This window comes from Thermobia domestica, chromosome 5 (genome assembly GCF_964235325.1).
Source record: "Thermobia domestica chromosome 5, izTheDome1.hap1.1, whole genome shotgun sequence".
Taxonomy (NCBI): Eukaryota; Metazoa; Arthropoda; class Insecta; order Zygentoma; family Lepismatidae; genus Thermobia; species Thermobia domestica.
This window is the reverse complement of record NC_137458.1, coordinates 85,826,138-85,848,115: the sequence shown is the minus strand read 5'-3', so window position 1 is coordinate 85,848,115 and position 21,978 is coordinate 85,826,138. Positions and strand designations below refer to the sequence as shown.

The window sequence follows — 21,978 nt, the reverse complement described above, 5'->3', positions numbered from 1 at the left end:
TATCGTGGGCACCTTTACCATTTGCATGAGTTTTTTTTTTTTTTTTAATCAATTCACACTCGGAGTTAGCGTGCACAGGTTTTCGAGCGTGTTAAAGGCCTATAAGTTCAAAAAAGTCATGAGTGGAACTAACAATGCGGAACTAAATAATTTGAAATTAACAATGAAGACGGGGGAAGGACTCAGACGACATATATAACATTATTATAACAAGATCTTCTAAAATGTTCTTGCAATTTTTAGAAGTAAGGGGTCATGGCTCCCCAGCAAATTATCCTAATTACACCAATGCTATCAAATTTTGGAAGGTAGCGTCAAAAGGGGCGTCATTTCAAACTTCGTTTGATGGGGGCAAGAGCACTACCGACATAAGACTTTCACGTTTTGTACTAGTATATTAATAGACAATAGATTGGAGTATTTATATAGGCCTATATATTTCTCAAATTCTTGGGGGGCAATTGCACCCTCCTACTCCCCTAAATGACGTCCCTGAGCGTCAATGAGTGACAAAAATAACAGCATTATGTAAGCTAATACGAACAGGAACAATTATTCGAATCAAAAGATAACAAGAATAACGAAAATATAAAACGACTGAAAATAACTAACAGAATGAAACTAACAAAAGCGGCAATCCGACAACACTGTACCGTAACTGTACTCTCAGATGTTCTACGTATAGCCATAAAATAAAAATTGGCTTTCTTCGTTCTTCCTGCGTATTCTTCACGTTTTAAAATCGGCTACTTTTATACTGTACAGTTTTTTTCTTTTTTATATTTGAAATGGAAAGAAAATTGATAATGATAATTTTATTTCTATTTTTCTAGTTGTGGGAAATTAATGAAAGTAGTAGTGTGTAGTATGACAGCGATATGTCATTATCGATTAATGTACGCTCATGTCCAAAATCAGGGTTGGCAAAAACCATGGTTTTTATTAAAAAAACCAAAAAAACCGGGTTTTTTGGTTTAAACCAGGTTTTTATGGTTTAAATGATTTGCTCTATATATTCATATCATATATGGACAGAAATAAGTTTGTTTCACCTTGATGTTATTATGCAACAACCGGGTTATGCTGGAAGGGGTCACATAAGCTTAAAGCGGAATAAAAACCGCTTCTCGATTTACATCCGAGAGAAATTGTCCTCCATTTGAACTCAGAACCAGGACTAATTGGCCACAAATGCGATACGTCTGCCGACTCACGAAGGAATCCTGATAAAAAAATACGTTGTACTGATCTTTACATGCTTCTTAATATAATTGTCAAGAGTCATTTCAGGACAAAAAGATAAACAGTTGCACAAGTGAAACCATTACACAGAATTACATATGAACAATTTCAAAGTACTACGGAGTACAGAAAAACTAATTTAGTTCAAGTTGTTAACAGTGACTTTTATTGGGCCAAAAAAAAAAAAAAAAAAAAAGAAATACACCGACTTAATCTGCATATCAATAAGAAAAGTGAATAAAGATACGAATTATTTGAGTCCACTTTGGCTCAAACTCATTTATACATGGATAGATACCAAAGATACTTATTTCACTAAATGCCTCTTGTGGGGTCTGCATGACCCCCCCATCACACACACACACAAAGTACGGCATTTTCGATGTATGTTATCAATAGTAAACATTGAAACGAAACAATATTTACAATTTTTCTTCGATTGCAATTACATAACAATAACAACAACTACAAAAAATCACAAAATAAACATTTATAAACTTGTAAAAAAAAAAAGTTGCTTTTGTAGTATATATATATTATTATTATTATTATATAGTATTATTAATTGTAATAGTAACTGTATCTGTTGACGAAGCCATGAACGCTAAGTTCTTACGGCGGAAAATGAAATAAATAAATAAATAAATAAATAAATATATATATATATATATATATATATATATATATATATATATATATATATATATATATATATATATATATATATATATCTATATCTATCTATCTATCTATCTATCTATCTATCTATCTATATATATATATATATATATATATATATATATTCTTGAGTAATGAATGGGGAATTTAGGTCTGAATATAATACGAATAATATACGGGAGTGAAACGTGATAACCAAAATGTGTGTTCATCAAGATTTTACAAACACTTACACTTTTACGAACATTTTTTGTTTTTTTGGTTTAAACCAGTTGGTTTTTTTGAAAAAACCAGCTGGTTTAAACCTTGGTTTAAACCAGCCAACCCTGTCCAAAATGATTGTCGCATATCTATAATTGTCTTCTTGTAAGAATATATTTTGATAATGATTTTGGAGGGTACTTTTAATACTGATACTATGTGTATAATCGGGAAATGTGTATTTGTGGTAAATTTCATAGGAAAAGAATTATAAATACGAAAATTAGAATGAGTAAAACAAAATGTTGCTAAATGGACAATAAAGTTTTATTTTCGTTTTATTTTTCTTACTCTTTTGACATGAAATTTTCCACATACATGTCTTTGCTGATTATACACATACTAACATTATAAGAAATAACGGGCGAATTCGTTATCAAATTATATTCCTACAAATAACATATTTATAGACAATAATTTTGGACATGAGTGTACCTATCTGTGTTGTTTTTTCTTGGATGGAAAGCTCATTCTAGTTTCTCACAACAGCAAAACACACTTCCTTCAATAATTTCTTCTTTATATATATTTCTTCTTTAACGCTGGGCGTTTCTCTATTTCCTCAGTTAATTTTTCATAGCGTTTATCACTAATTAAAGACATGCTAGTCACTAATCAAAGAATGTGTTAGTTTCTATTGCGAACACTTCTTTTCACGCGCTACATACAGAACGAACTGTTAACGTGAAAAAAACTTGTAGAAAACATTTATTTTTTACCTTTCTATTTGGAGGTACCTCGGCAACTTTTCTGTCGCCGTCGCCTCAGTGAGCGGACTCCCATAAGACTCAATGCATTTTTAGATGTTGCGCAACTGTTCCGTCGCCGAGCTGTTGCCCTGCTGTCGCCCTGCTTGGCGACACCTCGGCAACTTTTCTGTCGCTGTCGCCTCAGTGAGCGGACTCCCATAAGACTCAATGCATTTAGGCAGAGCAACAAGATAGTTGCCCGACAAAATGTTGCCAGTGAGCGGTAGGCCTTAGAGACATGGCGACGCAATACGCTGACCACATATTCGTCACTAGACTGAACGTAGTTCAGTCATTTGCTCACAGGTGGCGTTGGAGCAACTCAGACCTAAAAGGGCTGTCATGCCAGTGGTTAGTTTTGGTTCTATTGTATGACGTTAAGGGAGGATTTTAAAATATATTTATTATACAAGTAGTATTGCGTCATGGTTTTGAGTCTGTGTGTCACTGTCAGGAGAAGATAAGTATCAATAGATACAACTTATGACTTAATAGTGTATTTTTGTTTATACAGTAAATAAATAAACAGTTTGTTGCAGTAAAACTATCAATTAAAGGTTTGTTATGGGCAACGAATGACATCCTTTTTTAACGTTATGAAAATTCGTTTTCTCTATTTTCTCAAAAACTGCGCATGAGAATTTATCGTCAAAAATCTCAGTTTGTTCAGTTCGATGTGATATATCGATTGATATATATCAATATTATATATATATATATATATATATATATATATATATATATATATATATATATATATATATATATATATCTTGTCTTTGGATCTGTCCCGTCACTTCCAAAAACATCTATGGCGTCCCTCCACTTCCTAAAAAAATGAGCAAAGATGACCATGAAAGACGGCGTAACGTCATGCGTCCCCCTACCTTTTCAGAACCACTTTTATCCCATTTATGTCATCAGATTTTCACAGAGAAGGGAGTCACCTAAAGTTATCAAGTTTCGTACACAGATATATCTTCACAAGATCTAAGTGCGTACGAAGCCGTACTTTCCATTTTTCCATCGTTGTCCTACAGAAAGCTAGAAGCTAGAACTCAGTTGTGACATGCTTCAAATATGATTTTGTCACCCCAGCAGATGTTAAACCAGGGCTGGATTAACCTATCTGGAGGCCCGGGGTTAGAAAAAATGTGTGGCCCCTGCTGACTTCACGTAATACATTTCTGTGAAAGTTCAGTAGGAAAGTTAAGGGAATATGTTTCATATTTTTGGCCATATGTTATTTTATGATGATGATTGTATCTTTATGATTCTTTTTAGATAGTCAGTTGAGATTTTGATCAGAGTGGAGGCCCCTGTCTACTTGGAGGTCCGGGGTTATAGCACCCCCAAGCCTCTCCCTTTATCCGGCCCTGTGTTAGACGATTGTTTTGAGGCCTCAAAGGCCTAATAAACAGACGAAGACAACCAGGGCCGGCGCGAGCAGATTTGCCGCCCTGGGCGGTACTTTCACACGCCGCCCCTTTAATCCGCAAACCTTATTTTGACAGAAGCCGTTCAAGTGTCACGAAAAAGTAAGAAAAAGGCCCATTTAAAAACATGTATGAAATGGAAAAGTAAACAAAAACTTGAACTACCTCTTTCGAATGCTAACGAATCCATATATGACACAATATTCAGTATGCTTGATTTCGCTGTATATCTGTAATATACAGCAGCACATACAGAAAATAAAATTTAAAAATATGCTTTAGTCACGACTAAGAATTTTCATTTTTAAGCTTATTTTGTAACAAAAGGAGTTTCCCTAGAGTATGGAGCATGAAGATAATATAGTGAATCAGATATTACGGCAAAACTAAGTGATTATCCTAAGCCTTATAAAGTACTAAAACACAGAGATTCATAAATTTAACATACCTTAATTGAAAGAAACTTTTCTTGCTTTGATATAAGCAAATTCTTTTATCACATTCGCGTAGTCCAATGTTTCAGCCAATTCGTGTTCTATTGATATCATCACTAGTTTACACAAGCGTGTTTCAGACAGGAAACACATAGATAGTTTTAAGTAAGTCTAAATTTCGAAAAATTTCTTTTTCCACTTGCCACTGTCACCGGTAAGGTTAACAAAATCCTAAGTGAAACACACATTGGGAGCAAAGTTATGTTTCTTAATTTTAAAGTCTCTTTTGGTGAACCTTTAGGCTTAATTATAGCGAATAACACTTTCAGTTTGTCATGCAGATCACTGGGGTTAATATATTTCCATTCTTTGTGTGTTATAATGCTGGCAAGTTTAGTACACTTTTCAGACAAAAGTTCAGGTGGCATATTTTTAAGATTATTTATATCGTAAAGAAAATTGAAATACTCGCAATTGATGTTTAAGTTGTTCAAACCTTTCTCTTAGAGCTAACATAATCACGTCTAGAACTTTCTAATAAAAATCCATCTTGTATCTTGTTTGTGGATTTTCAATTGCTTCATCCTCTGACTCGTACTGAAACTGTCTCTTCTTCTTTCGACTTCCGAGCTTTCACTGTATTATCTATCCGTGGATCATCCATATCTAATGCTGATGACAATCCCGTTAAATCAACTAAATAAGATTGAAATTTTGCATCATTTCTGCTCCTCTCAAAGTACTCAGATATATTTTCAAGAAACCCGACTGCATCCAACACATGAGAATCAATGCTTTGGAGACTTTTGCTTACTATGTTTATGTGGAATAAAAAGTTATACCAGATAACGAGTGAGCAAAGAAAAGTAAAGTCGTCACGCAGTTGGTTTGCTATACGCAGAGCATCGTGGGAGACCATTCTGTTTTATTGTCGTTACTTATTTGAAGTAAGGCATCATAAACCTTCCCTATTTGATATCTAAGTGGAGTCTGAGCATCAATTCGGCTCTCCCACCTTGTGGTGCTTAATGGCTCTAAAGTGAGACTGCTAATTTGTTCCTTTAGAATGGCTCAACATTGAACTGATGCAGAAAATGTCAAACCTTTTTTAACTATGCAAAAAATGAAACGGTGTACTGAGATGCTGTGTCTGCATCGTTAACGACAAGGTTAAGTGGATAGCTACTGCAAGGAATATAGAAGGCTCGCGAAAACTGGAAAACCCGTAATGCATGCGCAATTGCGCAAATGATTCTAGCAGATATTTCTTAAGAAAAAATACACTGTACGATTTCCTATATTTAGAATGAGCAATTTGTAAATTGATTAAAAACTTGCTGCTAGAATCTAAATGTCTCTAGATGCTGTAGGCTAGAACAGCCTGTCTCAAATGCATAGTTGGAGTGGAGCGTACTTGGAGTGGAGCATTAGAACATTGCTAAATAGAAAAAAAAAAATAAAAGACGCCTTGATAATCTTATCCACCCTAGTTGAAAATCTTATCTACTCCTATGCAAGGAAATATTGAACGAGATACCTGAGACTAGTAGTAGTTTATAATTGAAAATGAGAGGGAATGCTCTGAATTTCCTGAGTGAGTATTTTCTTAAATGTGAGTAAAGTTCAGTTACATTCTCGGGTGAACACAATTTTATTTTTCCATGTGGGCCTATTACGAATCATTATATTTTGATAGTATTCTTTTCTTTTCAAATTTTGCCGCCTATTAGACTTGCCGCCCTGGGCGGTGGCACGGCTCGACCCCCCCTCGCGCCGGCCCTGAAGACAACACAACTTACGAGTAAACAAAATAAAGAAAACTCTTAGGATATCTTGTAATCAGAAGTGAACTGTGTTGAATGGCGTGATGGCTTTATCAAGTGCCAATGCTTCGCGTGGAGTGTTGTACTTTTATCAGGCAGAAACATGAACGTTGTACTTTCGAAATGTTGGTGTGGACAAGAATGGCTGGGTTGAGCAAGGAAATATTTAATAAGAGGGTGTTAGAAATGGTGAGGAAGGGAAGATAAAATTTTTAGATATAACTGAAAAAGGAAAGAGAAACGGGTTTGGACATCGGCTGAGAATTAACTATATCATGAGGGACATGCAGGAAGGGGGAAGGGAGCGAAAGAGGCTACAGTTGATGGACAGTATCAAAACATACAATCCGTACGTGAAGACGTAGAGGTTAGCTGAAGACCATAGAACATAGAAACTTCTCAGTTGCAGCAAATGACCTGCCAATAATGGCAGAATATCTATGATGATAAAGAAAGTAGGGTTCCGTTTTACCTAATATGAATTTTTTGAACGTAGTTTTTGGTCAGAGTATTCATCAATATATTTTCTCTAAGGTTTGATGTTCGTATGATCCTTTTGCCACTCTGATTTCTAATTTTCTTTCGTTGTCTTTATGTTGGTGCATTCTGATTATTGATACTTCAAAGTCATGTTCATTAATTAGTGCTATTTGCAATCCTTGACAGGTTAACGCGTTTAATGTAAGACTTTGGTAAATTAATGACATAAAACTAAAACGAATATGTTCATTTTCACATTATTAACTGGCATTCTTTATTGTTATTTTAAAAACTTACTTCCTAATTTTGCGTGCCATTTTTCCTTAATCATCATACTATTTCGTGTACACGTCTTTTAAATGATTTTTTCAACTTAATACTCATTATCGTTACTTTGGTAGCAATGCCACAATGTACCGGGTACATAGATCTCAGAACGTAGTTTCAAATCTTGCTTCGTTTCTTTAAGTTTTATATATATCGTGTTTTTGCTCTTTAGTCTAAATAAGACGATGAAAGATAGGTAAAGATATGAGTAAGAAAATTACATCACAAGCGAGTTCAAGTCTATGAAGACAGATGTTGCAATCACCATTATAATATCTTACATCATCATCATAGGTATTCTGCCATAATTCGCAGGTTAGGGTCTACTTGCAACTGGGAAGCTTCCATGCTCCATGATCTTGCGCTAATCCCTTTGTCCCCACATACGATTTCTCTATTTTGATGTCGTGCATTAATTGTAGTCTCCTTACTACCTCCCACTCTTTCCTGCCACTATACACTCTAGCATATCTCTAATGAAACAGTTCCTTCTTACCCCATGTCCCAACCAGTTTCTCTTCTTTTTAATAATATCTAACTTGTTCTTTTCTCCCCCACCATTTCTAACACCCTCTCATTCGTTTTCCGGTCAACCCAGCCAATTCTTTCCATTCTTCTCCACACCCACATTTCGAAAGCTTCTAGTCTTTTTTCATTATTTTTGCGTAATGTCCATGTTTCTAACACATACAGCACAATACTCCACACGAAGCATTTTATAAGTATTTTTCTCAACACTTTACTCAAGGTCCCACATTATAGTATTTTCTTTCTCCTAAAGGCTTCTTTCGCCATTCATATCTTTGCTTTTATTTTATGTTTACACTTTATGTTATCACTAATAATATTACCGTGGTGTCGAAAACTAATCATCTGTTTTATTTTCTTTCCTCCTACTTCTATTTTTGACACCAACACCTTCTTTTGTCGTTCTACCATTTATTTTCATCCCATATTCTTCACGGCCCTTCCTCACGTTTTCTCAAATTGTGGTTCTCGACTAGGGTTTCCAACTGTCCGGTTTGGGCAAAATGAATGAAATGAAATTTTGAGTTTTACGTCCCACGGTTATGCCGGTTAGGCTAAAGGAGACGGTGATAATGAGTAATGAATGAAATGGTGGAACGAAGAAAGTGGGAGGAAACAGGAGAACCCCGAGAAAACCCACGCACACGGTGTTTACCGGTTTGAGCAAATTAACAAGGAATTCTAACTCTTGTGCCGAATGATTTTTTTTTCTTACCGGGACGGTTTAGGTCCTGGAACTCATTCTTTCTCTCTTGAATAATGAATATGCATTACGTTTGTTACGAAAATAAATAAATAAATAAATAAATAAAGTGCAAGTTTGCAACTATTGCAACCGAAATGTTTATCGCAGTCGAAAATCCCAAGGAAAATACCGATTTAAAAATTCAGCTGAAGTGACGACTACTGATCTTTCCAGCAACAGGGGTTGTAAGAGAAACAATTGATGTTCCTGTTCCTGTCTTTTCCGTGTATGTTCATGAAGTTTCTTTTGTTCTTCGCACTGAAAATCCTTTAAAAACTTTTTTTTTTTTTTTTTTTTTTTAAGGTTTGTGGTGATGATAATAATACTTTTACAAAACTTAGTTTTTCATATAATTAACTGTCTCATGCAGTTATGATGTAAAAATAAAAATCACAGACCTCCACTGATAAAAATCTGTTCTCCGGACAGCGGTATATTGTGCAAATATACGAAATCCTCTTGCTTACTACAGAAATCAGTACGGAGGATACTTTATCCGTATGCTACATAAGGCACTGCCCTTAGATGCTATATCATGCCGTTACAGGATGTTTGATATCTAACAGTCTTCGTTATATTACATATATATATGCATGTTACTTTCGTCAGCTATATGTTATATACGTCCATTTGTATGTGAGATCCTGACCGCCCATATTGTTTCATACGCAAAATACGTACAGATGGAACTCATACAGAAAGTATTATGAAACATGCGTTTTCAGCTATACGTTTGTTGTACGTTAAGTCCAGAAACTACAGGATTTACAAATGTAACATACGATTTTACGTACGCCACATACAATTTTTCTGAGTGTAGGAGTTACAAAAATATCAATAGCAATAAAATTAATTTGGTAATGTTTTTGTTTCTCAGATAAATGAGTACGCACAGGTCTCTCATCAAATATTTATACTGGAATTAATCAACTCATAGTTGGGAACCTGAGCCTCGACGCCTGTTTGTGAACCTCTTAGACTGAACGTCAGTCCAGAAAAGACAAGAGAAAATAAAATTCAACTAACATGAAAATGAAATGTATTCTTGGGACGCGTAATCGATTCCAGGAAACCGGTTCTCGTTATCTGTTACCGTTTTGGCTCTATAACAATCAACATACAAACTAGAAATGGTTGATTCCTCCCATCCGGTTTGAATAACGCCGGAACTCAATTCCTCATGATCATAAGCAAACTCAATTCCTAACTTATGACTCTCTACATCCTGTTCAAGTTTGGTGGTAATTCGTTAGGTATTTCTTAATAAATATACTCCATGCTTCTGGATAATCACAATAACATTTTAAAACACATTTTTCTGACCAGAACAAAATGAATTATTTAATAACTATACGATTTTTGCTACAGTTTCAAGGACCTAACGTCCTCTTCATCAGACATTGAGAAAAGACAGATGACAGCAAATCTTATATCTTCCTCAGCCGTTAGTTAGCATTTTCATTTATATAATTTTAATTGTTGTTTTTATATATATAAAATTTAAATTTGTAATATGTAACAATATCATATAATTTATTTTATTTGAATGCTAAAAATCCTTATGTACATACATTGTAAAATGTTTTGAGTATTTTTAAATAGGAAACTAAAACTGATGCAATAAACACAGAACATAGAACAGTATTATAATTTACAATCGTGAAAACGACAATTAATCTTATATCCATATATTATAAATTGTTAATCACAAATAAAGCGATTTTTGCCTAGTTATTTTACATTTAAAATTTAACAATCAAATATACTTATTATTTGATGAGGAATGTAGCTATTTCTGTAACATAAAATATTCTGTCCAAAATTGGAAACTTTCGAAGTGAATGCCACAAGGAGTTTGGTGAGAGGAGTATTGATCTTATGGACATAGGATAGATTGGGAAGGGGCTAAAGGTTTAGAAAGAGAAAAAAGAAAGATTATTAGGAAGTGGAAGGAAGCGAGAAGAATAAAGAAAGAACAAGAGGAAAACTTAATGAACTGGACAAGTGGTATAAATATACATGAGCAATGGGAGAAATTATTAGAAGTGATAGAAAAGAAAAATGCATAAGACTATTAGTGCAATTTGAATATTTCCAAATTTCTGTTATTTTATTTTATTTTATTTTATATAAATATCAATAGAATTGTAAATTGCATTAACAATTAACATATATTAACAATGTAATTATATGATATTGTTACATATTACAAATTTAAATTATATATATATATATATATATAAACAACAATTAAAATTATATAAATGAAAATGCTAACTAACGGCTGAGGAAGATATAAGATTTGCTGTCATCTGTCTTTTCTCAATGTCTGATGAAGAGGACGTTAGGTCCTTGAAACTGTAACAAAAATCGTATAATTATTAAATAATTCATTTTGTTCTGGTCAGAAAAATGTGCTTTAAAATGTTAGGTATTTCTTGAAATTGTTTTTCTAGCAGATCGACGGACATGGTAAAATCATATATAAAGGAGTTTTGGTTAAAACAGACGTCTTAATAAGTACACACTGGAATCAACATATGCCCAAAATGATAAATTTGCTTTCGAAGGGTACAGTCACGTGGTTCATACACAAATTCTAATTAATAAATGTAGTCCCCAGTTGAAAGAGTTTTAAGAAATGCTATCTTAGATCTCGCGATCATGCTACCTTATAAAAGTAAGAAATAAGAAGAGTTCTGGAGCAGAAAATCGTGTAGCTTCCTTTTGTCGTGTACACTGTGTCCAGCAATGGTAATGTTTATAAATTATGCATAGACAATCTTACACTGGAAAGCTGATTATTATTTTAGAAGCAGGAAGAGAAATTTTTGTTCAACCTTTGAAGTACTCTGAGACTAGTTATTTCATGCATAATTTGTTGTAGTGAGTTACATAGTGACGTGACGCGCAACTTGATGTGAACTAATGAGAAAACAAGAAGATAGTTTCCGGCGATGTGGTTCACTAACATATAAAAACTTGTAATTAAAGTTAAAAAACCGTGAAGTATTAAAGTGTATATCAGATTTCTTGGGAAAAGAATTAGGTGTACCTGAAAGTTTGGTGCTCTTTTGTTAAGTTCTTAAATTGAAGCTGAATACATAAAATGCATCTCTGATTGTGGGAAACGTGGCTCCCTGGTAGGGCGTTTACCTCTGGTGCTTGGGTTTCTTGGTTTGATCCTAGGCCAAGTAAGTTTGTGGTGGACAATAACGTGTCTGTGGGTTTTCTCGAGGTACTCCCGTTCCCTCCAACATTTTCAGTCCACCAAATCTTTCGTCATCATTCAATTTGCCTTAATCATCCGTCTCCCTTAGCCTAACGGATATAATCGTCGGATGTTAAAATCAAAAATTTCATTTCATTTCTGATTGTGAGCTCTAGCTTCTTTTGTTGAAGCAACCGTAAGAGAGTTTCAACTATTCGACTCAACTTTACACTTGTGTGTCTATTGCGTGTAAATGTGTTCCGATTTCTAAAATAGAGAAAAACAATTATTTATTTATTTGTAAACTGTTTTTTTAAAAAAAGTGATGCTGTACAATAACTGCGCCACATATTAAGATCAAAGTGATACCGAAATATACCGTCATCAAGTTTTCATTATGACACTAGCAAGACGGAAGTATATAGAATGGTTAATGAGATATAGCCCAAAATCATAATTAACTCTAACTACATAGCATGTTTAATGAGATATAGCCCAAATTCATAATTAACTCTTAAACTACATAGCATGGTTAATGAGATATAGCCAAAAATCATAATGAACTCTTTAACTACATAGTATGGTTAATGAGATATAGCCCAAAATCATAATTTACTCTTAAACTACATAGCATGTTTAATGAGATATAGCCAAAAATCATAATTAACTCTTAAACTACATAGTATGGTTAATGAGATATAGCCCAAAATCATAATTAACTCTTTAACTACGTAGCGTGCGTGGTTAATGAGATATAGCCCAAATTATAATTAACTCTTAAATACATAGTATGGTTAATGAGATATAGCCCAAAATCATAATTAACTCTAACTACATAGCATGGTTAATGAGATATAGCCCAAAAGCATAATTAACTCTTAACTACATAGCATGGTTAATGAGATATAGCCCAAAATCATAATTAACTCTTTAACTACATAACATGGTTAATGAGATATAGCCCAAAATCATAATTAACTCTTTAACTACATAGCATGGTTAATGAGATATAGCCCAAAATCATAATTAACCCTTAACTACATAGTATGGTTAATGAGATATAGCTCAGATTATGATTCTCTTTAACCGTACTGGGGCCGCGGTGGCTCAGTGGTAGAGCGTTCACCTCTGGTGCCTGGGGTCCGGGGTTCGATCCCAGCCCGCAGCCCCCGCCAAGTGAACTTTGTCGTGGACAAATATCGTGTGCGTGGGTTCTCCCGTTTCCTCCCACTTTCTTCATTCCACCATTTCATTCATTACTCATCATCACCGTCTCCTTTAGCTTCACCGGCATAACCGTGGGACGTAAAACTCAAACATTTCATTTCATTTTCTTCTTTAACCATACTATGTAGTTAAGAGTATTTTTGTTGAACTACAATATTTCAAACTTTAATTTTTGTTGAACTGCAATATTGTCCAAAATAATACATTTATCGGTCAATAGATGACATCGAGATTAACCTTAAGGGTAAGTTCTGATGCGTAGTTTTCAAGAAAATTGAGAGAAAAAAAAACCTAAACTTTCATAGCCTTCAAAAGTGTATTGTTCATCACCAATAATATTTTGTAGTTTCTATTTTGCTAGTACAGATTGTATGTTTATTGATAATACTGTGTATTTAAAAGAAATATACATTTTTAAGTAGTAGATTATATCGTTGTTTTCTCTTCTTCTAACGATGACACACTAAATTCCTAACGGTGAAACATTCTTTAACAGTGACGCGCTTACTACTTGTAAAGTTATTGTTTGTAGATGACATCCGTTAAGAGATCAAATGCGTCCCATAAGGTGAAAGTTTGCCCTTTTACAAAAAATGATAATAAAAGAATTTTCCAGGAAGCTTTCGTTGAAATTGTTTGAGGTTGAAGTCAATCAAGGAATAAATATGAAATGAAATGAAATCTTTGAGTTTTACGTCCCACGGATATGCCGGCTAGGCTAAAGGAGACGGTGATGATGAGAGATGAGTGAAATGGTGGAATGAAGAAAGTGGGAGGAAACGGGAGAACCCCGAGAAAACCCACGAGCATGGTGCTTGTCCACCACAAAGTTCACTTGGCGGGGGCTGGGATCGAACCCGGAACCCCAAGCACCAGAGGTGAACGCTCTACCACTGAGCCACGGCGCCCCCCTCAAGGAATAAATAGCCTATAGTAGAAACGATAAATTCAACTCCAACTTCTAAGTTTTCTGCTTTTATATAATGTGAAACTACATGATAATTTAACACGATAACTCAAAAAAAAAAATCATTCAATTTTGATGTGCAATATAATGAGGCAATTTTCTGGTATATCTCCCAATCAACCAGTGGCACAACTAAAGGCTTGGGGGTCTCCCCGCAGACAGCATGGAATGTGGCCCATTCTCTACGTCCCACTTCATGATTTAGGGACCTCTGATGGCTTGGAGCTTTCCGCAATGCGGGGCTCTTATTTACGTCCCTACAACCAACCCATTTTTTTTGGGGGGGGGGAGGGTAAATCAACTATGACTAGATGGCTCAAGTATGATGTACTTCCGGTATGACTTGTATCCGGTGGATTCCAAAGAAATGTGCGACATGTGAAACAGTGTTATGATTTGTGTTGACCCATAAACATTTAAATGAAAAAGGAAATTGCATTTTACATGTTTTTTTTTTTTTTTTTAAACTTTACGAAGGTCCAACCGTGTTCCCAAATTTTGTAATCTGCACTCATTTCTCTACATCATACAGTAATGACATATTGGACAGCAACGTAAGTCTGATAAGAATACATAATTCCATTGTTACTTTTATAAATTTCTGTAGTAGCTAAAATTCCCGTTCTTCGCGCGGGGAGAATACGTTTATGGGAAATATTTGAATCCCCTTCCTCCTTAAAATATTTATTTCAATGAAAGTGTACTGATAAAAATAGAGAACATTCTGTACTTTTGGCATAAATATTCAAACACTCTATCTCTACAGAACGTTTAATCAAATTGATATGATTTAAAAATTCAGCTTGAAGTGGGTACTGTCTTCCAACAGTCATTAGAAACATGTCAGATGTTTTCCCGACTCCGAAAACTATGAATTCGACTCAAATTTAAGACATTTTTGACATTTTATTTTTAATCTACCCCACCCCCACCCCACTCTTTGCAGATGAGGATGAACTTGAACTTAAACGGCATTGGGGGCTACACTATTCATTTCAGCGACCTCGAAAACTATGGACTCCACACTAACATCGGACATTTTCAATTATTTTTATGTCACAATTTCAACCTCCCCAGGTTAACAATGGGGGCTGAACTTAAATGGTATCTGCAGTATCATTCTTTATTTAAGCGAATCCGAAAACTGTGGATTCGACACTAATATTGGTCATGTCTTATCATTTTATATTTCTCCTTCCCCTCCCCTAGGAGTGCTAGGGGGGTCTTACCCGAACTGAGAGCTAACCTTGATGCAAAAACTATCACCAATCAACTTAGGGACCCCAAAAACTATGGATTCGACATTAATATAGGTTATTTTCAATTTTTAGATGTCACCGCCCCTTCTCAGGAGTACTAATGGGGGCTAGTTTTAGTTTGAAACGCCATCGAAAGTGTCTCTGCTTGTCTCAGCGACCCTAAAAACTATGAATTCGACACTAATATCGGTTGTTTTCGATCATTTTTATGTCGCCTTTCCTACTCTTTCAAGGTGTGCTAGAGGGTCTTACCTTCACTGGGGTCTGAAATCGGACTTAAAGGCACCGAAACTGTCACCAATCAACTCATGGACCCTGGAAACTATAGATTCGACACTAATATCATTCATTATCGGTCGTCTTTCCCTCCCCCTCCTCCTAGGTGTGCTAGGGGATCTTACTTGAAGAGTGCTCTTGTCCAGACTATAAATAATTCGTGTATCAAGTTTGGTTAAAAATGCTCTAGGTGTTCCAGAGTTATGCTGGAACATACATACGCATATAGCCTACAGGGGCGGATCCAAGGGGGGAGTTATAGGGGCTATAGCCACCCCTGACGCTCAGGTATACACTGGATAAAATTGGCTTCAATCCTGCTTTACACTGGATAAAGCTGCAAACTATGGTTTATCTCCTCCCTTAATCATATCCTGGATCCGCCACTGCACATATTCATCCATATATATATAAAGATTTTAAGTTAGATATCTTGTTTAATTTAGAAGATCGATATAAGCATTTTTGTATACTAACAGATTTACTCTTTCAGTAAAACGAAATTTTCTATAACACAGGGGTTAACATTCAGATTTTCATGATTTCTCATACATTTGAAAAAGGAATAAAATGGCATTATTTTTTGAATAAAGTGCTTTCTCTTTTTTGTAAAAAAAATAACAAACAAAATAAACGAATCGTACTTAAAAGTAATAAAAATAAATATTATAAAATAAAATAATAGTTTTTTTTCAAAACTGTTTTTATTAGAATAAAAAAATTAAAGTAAAATAGATCGTACAAAATGTAAAAAAAAAAAAAAACTTTTTTCAAGAAATTTACTTTTAAAAAATCTATGCATGACTAAAAAGAAGAATATGGAGAACGCTCTCATACAAAATCACTTCATTTACATGAGAATTGAAGAATTTATGAATTTATTATACTTGAAACTTCTCCAAATGTTTTTATTTTTAGCCATGCATAAATAGTTTTTTTTAAGAAGTATTTTTCTGGAAAAGAGATTTGTTTTATTTTACTTTTTAGTATGATTTCTTTTATTTTGTTCGTTATTTTTTTTTAAAGTAAGTATGCTCTTTTAATTTGTTTTATTTTATTCTGTATTTTCCAAACGAAAAAAAAAACTTTGAATTGCAAATAGATCAAAGTTAACGAAAAAGGAAAAAGTGTTGTATGAAAATAAATAAATATATATACCTACCGTGCTTTCTTACTGAGCAACCATTCTTTAGGTTCTGGGAGCCACGCACTTTTGTTGTCAGTGCAAGGTTTCTCTTAGTTATGTGTATAAACCACAAGTTTTTGTCGACGATTGCAGTAATAAAAATAATCCTGTAAAGAAACCATTTACTAATAGTTGCTGGCTTGAGAGACCTAAGTAGTTATCGGGAGGTATAATAAAATTGAAAATAAGTTATATCTTTTTAAAGGAATTATCCTGTCTGTCCAGGTGTTCCTGGTCTATCAAAACTTCTTTGTACATTTACAATGCCTGTCCATGTGTTACTGGTCCACCAAACCTTCTTTATATATTCACTCTGTCTCCCCAGGTGTCGCTGGTCTACCAAAAGTGTTTTATATAGTTACCCTATCTGTCCATAATATCCCTGGTCTACCAAAACTCTTTTATAGATTCACTCTGTCTCCCCAGGTGTCGCTGGTCTACCAAAAGTGTTTTATGTACTTACCCTATCTGTCCATAATTTCCCTGGTCTACCAAAACTCTTTTATATATTCACTCTGTCTCCCCAGGTGTCGTTGGTCTACCAAAAGTGCTTTATATACTTATCCGATCTGTCCATAATTTCCCTGGTGTGCCAAAACTCTTTTATATATTCATTCTGTCTGCCCAGGTGTCCCTGGTCCACCAAAACTCCTTTATATATTTTCCCTGTCTGTCCATAATTTCCCTGGCCTATTCACTCTGCATGTGTTCCTGCTCTACCAAAACTTCTTTATAGATTTTCCCTGTGTGTTGATGTGTCCCTGGTCTATCAAAATTCCTTCATATATTTACCTTGTTTGTCCATGTGTCCCTGGTCTACCAAACCTTCTTTACATATTTACTCTGTCCGTGTACCCGTCCAAAGACAAAATATCTCAAGAACTACTTATTGGATTGTCATCAATTTTGACCAGGAAGTAGAGGATCAGAAATTACGAATAGAGTTCGTTGATGGAGGTGATCTATTCACTGGAAATGCTAGAAATTAACTATTTTCGGTTTTAACAATAGTTACGTACTATACATAGGGCAAGGACGGTAATAGATAGCGAAAAGCGTTTTCTTGCAATCGATTAAGCGTCCCAAGAATCTATTTCACCTTCACTCTAGTCTCTCCACTACAACTTCTGGTTTCAATATTAAGAAAATATCACGTTATACTAAACAAACTTATTAATGTGGTGTACATCCAGGGGCGTCATTTCAGACTTTGTTTGAGGGGGGCAAGAGCACCACTGACATAAGATTTTCATGTTTTGTACTAGTATATTGGTAGACAATCGATTAAAGTATTCCTCAAACTCTTAGGGGACAATTGCCCCCTCCTGCCCTCACTAAATGATATCCCTATGTACATCTGGTATATTATTGGGTTAGAAACATTATATTACCATCAAATGTTAATTGGTGAATGTATGGGAAAGAGACCTTGAGGCCAGGGGCGCCCGAAGAAAATTTTCTTGGGGGGCCCCATCTCCATGGTTGCTATATTGTCAGGTATTTGTGGTATTTAATATACATGGTTTGCTATATTACCTATACATTATCCTGTGCCAGGGGGGTGGTCCCCTCTTCGGTGCTCATGCTTGAGGCGGTTCCAAGCAATACAATGACCAACTATTGATTATTTCATTCTTTCCGAGAGATGTTTCGAATTTCTTACGCCGTAGTTTCTTATCTGGGTAAACATTCTATGTAAATATGGAAAAGAACTATACAGAAGATATACTCGTATGGGCTACAATCAGTGGCGTACGCAGAGGGAGCTGATAGGACTTCAGCTCCCTAGGTACAGTTGTGCACTCGAAGGTAATGACTAGCCTCTCAAACAAGTTAACATTTAGAACTTGTTTGCGTAGCTACTGGTATTATCTATCTATAATGTATAGATAACTACTTTATCTCGTTATCTTAGTTTTAATTTATGCATTCTCCTCTCTAGATGTAGTGTAATTTCAGGTTTTACTTGGAAGGAGGGGAAGATCATCCGATATAAATGAATTTTCAATTACTTCATTAGTATATTATTATTTATTGATAAATGTTTGTTCCTGAAGAACTAAAGAATGCCACTGCTTCTAGTGGCTAGAATACGTGCTCTTGATGCATGAGGTCCCAGATTAGGTTCCCGGAGGGAGAGCATCGAATAAACTATAGATCTTTTCCTGTATAGCTTCGAAAGTACAAAAATACAAATCGATAAACCAATTAAATTACCATAGAATATCTGTATTATTTTTATCATCAAATGACCATTTCAATTAAGTCGGAAGTAACCAAGGGCGCCCATCAGGGGAATAAGGTGGGGCGCTCTCCCCTCCCTAAGAGGAAATTGTACTTGGGAATATCGAAAACCCAATAGAATTTTTACATTAGTTACAGCAAAATTTGAAACTATATTTGAAACGTTGCTTATACTTGCCCCCCTTGGAAACCACAACATGGGCGCCCTTGGAAGTAACTCATAATTCTGTTTTAGTCTAGTGTTATTTTCTTCTACAGTGAAATGATTTTTATCTGTTCTTTAGAAACCAAAAGAAGCTATTACGATTAGTATTGATTGACTATCAATTTGACTGGAACAAGCTTGAAAGCAATAACTTTAATCTTCTTACTGAATGCATGGAGTTGCATCTGGCAATAATTTGAATCTGTGATTCAGCCTAGAAAGTCAGTCATAATATTTTTTCTTTTTCCTTGTATAATAATAATAATAATAATAATAATAATAATAATAATAATAATAATAATAATAATAATAATAATAATAATAATAATAATAATAATAAAACGTCATCATAACATTAAATAATAATAATTTCGTTCTTTATTTTCACGACTTTCAAACTATTACAAGAAATGAACAAATATATTGTTAACAATCAACTTTTCGTCCTTTTTTTTTCAGTTTATAAATTAGTTTCTAAACTTTGAGAAAAGTTTAGAAACTCTTGTACTTTAAAAAAAAAAAAAGAAAAAGAAACAAAAACAGAATTTCAATGGACATTCTTTAAAACGAATGCGAAAAACCAAGATTGAAATTTTTGAATACCTATTATTAACTTAGAAAGTTTTCATTGAGAGCAGAAAAACTTTGCTGAGTATACCAACCAAATTAGATTTCTGGTTCTTTCTCTGAATTGATTTCAGATGCAAGAAAAGAGAACTGTAAAAGTAGTCCCGCGTTGTTCAGGGAGTTTCTGTTTCTTTCTGACGTCCTAAGCTTACAGACGATGGAGCTAGTTCGGTTCATAGTTCAATTTCCGTTTCATTCCTCTAACCTTTAATATCAATATCATATTATATAAAACTTCGAATGGGTGGCGTGTGAACCTATATGTATTTAGCATGTCAAAGTGCGAAAAAACACGGAACTATTTTTTTAAAAAAAACTGAAATTTTCATCGATAGATTAATCTGTCTTCTGACTTTTCGAGAAAAGTTTTTGGCTCGTGTATTGGTACTTTTGTTTCCAAATTATACAGTAATATTGTAATAATGAAAACTTGAAATTGGCTTACTTTTATAATTTTTACTTTTGTGTGTGTGTGTGTGTGTGTGTGTGTGTTTGTGTGTGTGTGTGTGTGTGTGTGTGTGTGTGTGTGTGTGAATTCAACTGTCTTCTTAAAGTATCTTAATTCCAATGAATTCTACTGTTCACATACTTTCCAACGACATCTTGATTACTTTTATGCGGTTATATAATATGTTGAATGTTTAGTCAGAAGGCCAAAAGTCTACATTTGTGCTTCTCTTAAAATATACTTTCACATACAGCAGTGGCGTATTTAGGAGAGTGGCTCTCGGGCTCATGCCCCCTCCCCCACGAAATAAATTTGTTGTATGTACAATTTCATTAAAATTTGTTGGCACCCGAAGGGAAAAATTTAAGTGCTTATGCTCGTGTTGTGCATACCCCCCGAAACAAAATCCTAAATACGCCACTGACATACAGGGTATTAATGACCTATACGGACAAATCGTAAGAGTATAGTATAGTATAGTGAACAAAAACTGTAAGAGTATAATATAGTATAGTGAACAAAAAAGTAGTTCATGTGAGCATGTGGGAAAAACGTGCATAGTTTCGGAGCTAGGGCCGTTCAAAAACTAGAGCCTGTATCGAGAGATCAGAAAAATGAATGAGCTGTTTTTGGAACAAAAATGGTTATGTATTGGGTGGTTCAGGAAGTGAGTTTTTATTGAATGCTTTATTATTATTATTATTATTATTATTATTATTATTATTATTATTATTATTATTATTATTATTATTATTATTATTATTATTATTATTATTATTATTATTATTATTTGATATGCCTATTAGGACGAATAGTTGAGACTCTATTGTATTGATAGAAAGTTGAGATACTATAATTTTAATAAATTTCATAAAAATAATCACTAACTATACATTTAAATAGAAAGAATGGGCCAAATAAAATTTACTGTAGGCAGCCCAAAATAAACTTCTGTTCTTTATAATATATCTAACGTAAAGGAACGATATTGGTAGATTTGGCGCTTTATTGATGCATTTCGGAGGACATACACACGCACAAAAAAGCAGGACTTAGTGTACGAGGCCATGCTTCGAGAAGACGATCCGCCCAAAGAAAGAAAAAAATATATATTCAGGCAAATGAAAAATTCGCCGTACAGAATTTTGAAACTGTTGACATTGTAGAATAATGCTGGATTTGGCCAATAATTTGGTCATGGAATTATAATGTCATGGTAATTGTAACATAAGACAAAATAAATTATTCAATATGTATATTAGATTTCACTGTTTACTTCTTGTTTCACTGTTGTTTCCTTTACAATTATCTCTGTTGCAAATACATAATAATAAAGAGTTATGCAATGTTATGAATTGCTATGAAGTTATGAATATCCTTTAGGTTAGAGATATTATAAAGGTAACTTCACAGCAGTTTACTTTGGAAGTTATAGGATGCCTACAGCAAATTTTATTTTAGCCCAATATAGATTCATGCTGGAAAAAAAAAATCTGAAGGTCACTGTCTCCGATTTTCCTGAAATTAGGATATATCATTCTAGAAACAAAATAATTAGACCCATATTTTTTCTTTCTGCACTATACAAAAATTTATTAGACCTAAATTAAGCATTTATTGCAACT

The 21,978-nt window shown here is 34.2% G+C and overlaps 1 protein-coding gene across 4 annotated transcripts in view; it reads left to right on the top strand.

Moving 5' to 3' along the window:
• The window catches only part of numb (NUMB endocytic adaptor protein), a 431,069-nt gene that overhangs the window by 116,313 nt on the left and 292,778 nt on the right, over positions 1-21,978 (top strand). The window lies entirely within an intron of this gene.